This window comes from Balaenoptera ricei, chromosome 19 (genome assembly GCF_028023285.1).
Source record: "Balaenoptera ricei isolate mBalRic1 chromosome 19, mBalRic1.hap2, whole genome shotgun sequence".
Taxonomy (NCBI): domain Eukaryota; kingdom Metazoa; phylum Chordata; class Mammalia; order Artiodactyla; family Balaenopteridae; genus Balaenoptera; species Balaenoptera ricei.
The window spans coordinates 9,155,420-9,159,322 of NC_082657.1; the positions used below are offsets into that span (position 1 = coordinate 9,155,420).

A 3,903-nucleotide genomic window follows, 5' to 3' on the forward strand; every position below is an offset into this window, starting at 1 on the left:
TAGTTGTGTCGAGCGGGGGCTACTCTTCGTTGCGGTGCGCGGGCTTCTCACTGCAGTGGCTTCTCTTGTTGCGGAGCATGGGCTCTAGGCGCATCGGCTTCAGTAGTTGTGGCTTGCAGGCTCAGTAGTTGTGGCTTGCGGGCTCTAGAGCGCAGGCTCAGTCGTTGTGGCGCACGGGCTTAGTTGCTCCGCGCCATGTGGGATCTTCCCGGACCAGGGCTCGAACCCGTGTCCCCTGCATTGGCAGGCGGATTCTTAACCACTGCGCCACCAGGGAAGCCCTTGTGCATTGTTGAAGCATGTTACTCGTGACTGATATTCTCTCCCCCTTCCTAGGTCCCTATGTAGACTTCTGCCAGGTGCCTGGAGGCACCACCAATTGTAGATGTTACAGCTTTAGCACCTTTTTTGGGTTTATTTAGTTACTTCTCCTGATCATTGCTGTGTGGCAGGGAAATATCATTCATATCTGATTCTGTGCAAAATTGTGTATTGCACACAAACATAGCCACTAATGAGTTCATTAAGTGTTGAATAAATTAAGTAATTGTTTTCAATGATTTCTATTATGCCAGAAGCCTTAGTGGGTTGTTACAGAAGTGTTTAATAACAGTGTTAAATGATATTTGGGGAAATCAGTTGGGGTTTTTGGATGGAGCTAGGAGTGCATTATTTTCCTCACTTGAAATAGCTGTTTACTGCCCAATTTTCTATTTCATGCTTTTAGGAGAATGGATGAGATTTAGATGATGAGGGATGCCTGTTTAAAGAGATACACACCTACATATGTAATATTTTGCATGTACAATCTATGTAGAAAATATATGTACATACAACTGGGCCATGTTCCACCAAACAGTACCTACCCTTTTTTTTTTTTAATTATTTATTTATTTATTTTTGGCTGTGTTGGGTCTTCGTTTCTGTGCGAGGGCTTTCTCTAGTTGCGGCAAGTGGGGGCCACTCTTCATCGCGGTGCGCGGGCCTCTCATTATCGCGGCCTCTCTTGTTGCGGAGCACAGGCTCCAGACGTGCAGGCTCAGTAATTGTGGCTCACGGGCCTAGTTGCTCCGCGGCATGTGGGATCTTCCCAGACCAGGGCTCGAACCCGTGTCCCCTGCATTGGCAGGCAGATTCTCAACCACTGCGCCACCAGGGAAGCCCCTTACCCATTTTTAAATTTCCTTAAAAATTTTTTTAATTAAAAAAAATTTTTTTTATTTTGGCCACGCTGTGCAGCTTGCAGGATCTTAGTTCCTCGACCAGGGATTGAACCCGGGCCATGGCAGTGAAAGTGCAGAGTCCCAACCACTGGACCGCCAGGGAATTCCCACTTACCAAATTTTTTCTATTCCATTTTTTTAAATTGAAGTATAGTTGATTTACAATGTTGTGTTAATTTCTGATGTACAGCAGAGTGATTCATTTACACACACACACACACACACACACATATATATATATACATTCTTTTTCATATTCTTTTCTATTATGGTTTATCACAGGATATTGAACATAATTCCCCATGCTATACAGTAGGACCTTGTTTATCCATGCTATACATACCAGTTTGCATCTGCTAATCCCAAACTCCCACCCATCTCTCCCACGCCCCCTGCCCCCTTGGTAACCACAAGTCTGTTCTCTATGTTTGTGAGTGTGTTTCGTAGATAGGTTCATTTGTGTCATATTTTAGAAAAATATGGAACGCTTCATGAATTTGCGTGTCATCCCTGTGCAGGGGCCAAGCTAATCTCTGTATCATTCCAACTTTAGTGTATGTGCTGCCAAAGCAAGCACTCTATTCCATTTTTTAAAACTGCTGAGCACATGCCATTAGTTTGCCTAAAATGCTGATCTAGGGGCTTCCCTGGTGGCGCAGTGGTTGAGAGTCTGCCTGCCAGTGCAGGGGACACGGGTTCGAGCCCTGGTCTGGGAAGATCCCACATGCCGCGGAGCAACTGGGCCCGTGAGCCACAACTACTGAGCCTGCGTGTCTGGAGCCTGTGCTCCGCAACAAGAGAGGCCGCGATAATGGGAGGCCTGCGCACTGCGATGAAGTGTGGTCCCCGGTTGCTGCAACTAGAGAAAGCCCTCGCACAGAAACGAAGACCCAACACAGCCATAAATAAAATAAATAAATAAATAAAAATTAAAAAAAATATATATATATATATTTTTAAAAAATGCTGATCTAGGCCATATAGAAAGACTGGAACCATCTCAAGCCTCCTCGGTATTGACAGGGCCTCAAGTGACTCCCAGACCCTGTCCCCACTAGGATGTGCACTCCAGGAGGGAGCCACCTTTGTCCTGCTCACAGCTGTATGTCCAGAGCACAGCAGAGGTCCTGGCACATAGTAGGTCTTCAATATTTGCAGAAGGAATGAGTTGGGCTCCAGCTACAGAGCCTCGTCGCTATAAGGGGCTGTTACCCTGGTGCAGATCCCGCTTCTGCTACCTACCAGCTATGGGACTTTGGGCAAGCACTGCCAGCTGTCACCATCTGGTGACAATGGCTCTGTTACGCCTCAGCCAAAGGCCGCTGATGAAGGTTACATCAGAGCAGAAGAAAAAAGCCCTGGAGGGCCACTCTCTGGAGCCTAGCCTCCATCTCTCTCCCCCTTTCTCCCCTGCCCCACCCGCTCCTATTATTGGGACACCCCTCTTGCTTTTTCCCAAGGAGCCTGGCATGGGAGGAAGGGCTCGGGCTGGCCTTGGATTGGGCTTGGGCCCGGGTTCAAGCTCAGAGTGACAGTCTGGCGGGCAGGCAGCGACATGACTCAGCTTTGTCTTCTAGTGACAGATCAATGTTTCTAGACCATTTGGCCCCTCTCCGCCATCTGCTTTTTGGGGGTCAACATTATTGAGGTATAATTTACATACAATAAATTGCATCCGTCAAAGCAGACAACGGGATGGGTTTTGACAGATACATACACGCTTGAAAAACCACCACCACAATCAAAACACACAGCATTCCTACCCGCCCCCAAACTTCCTCGTGCTCCTTTGTTGTCTTTCCCACCATCCCCTCCCAGGCCCAGGCCACCACTGATCTGCTTTTGGTCCCTAAGGATTCGTTTTGACGCTTCTAGAATTTCACATTAGTGGAATCATATGGTATATGGCTTTTTGCATTGGCTTCTTTGACTCAGCATAATGCTTTTGAGAGTTAGTCATATTTTTACATGTATCTGTAGTTCATTCCTCCCCTCTGTGGCCCCCCCAGCCCGTCTTAATCACTGAGTATTCCATTGTCTGGATGTACAGTTTGTCTCATGTGTTCACGGACATTGGGCAGTTTCCAGTTTGAGTTAACGTGCATAAAGGCGCATTTGTAAACATGTCTTTGAGTGCCATTCACTTATCAGAGCAAATATTTTGTAATGTCCAGGGGCGATACACGGAAGATCTGTTACTTGGTAAATGCGTTGGCTCATTCCACAGTCCCTGGGACCCTCTTTCCTCCCACTGTGCCTAGTGTTAACCCCTGGGCTGCTGGGTCAGGGGGAGACCCAGGGGGTCCCCAGGGAGAGCCAGGAGGGTAATAGTAGGGGACTCTTGGCAGTGACCATTTACCAATGGATTAATAACCCATAATTTAATGCTTTTGTGTTTAAACCACAGGCATGGCCATACCAGTGCATGTGCTGGCTTGAATGTCAGCTCTGGGAAAGTCCTCTTGGCTCTCCTGAAATGAAGTTCACGGATGATATAACCCACGGGCACGTGATATTAAAAATGATTCCAATAAACACAAGGTCCTACTGTACAGCACAGAGCACTAGCTTCAATATCCTATGATAAACCGTAATGGAAAAGAATATAAAAGAGTGTATATATATATATATATATATATATATATATATATAACTGAATCACTTCGCTGTACAGCAGTAA

General features: G+C 46.6%; 1 non-coding gene across 1 annotated transcript; it reads right to left on the reverse strand.

Moving 5' to 3' along the window:
- Positions 1-1,696: 1,696 nt before the first annotated feature.
- Positions 1,697-1,800, reverse strand: LOC132354434 (U6 spliceosomal RNA). The gene has a single exon (XR_009499299.1). It is a non-coding gene; the product is annotated as a U6 spliceosomal RNA (small nuclear RNA).
- Between the last annotated feature and the right edge of the window lie 2,103 nt (positions 1,801-3,903).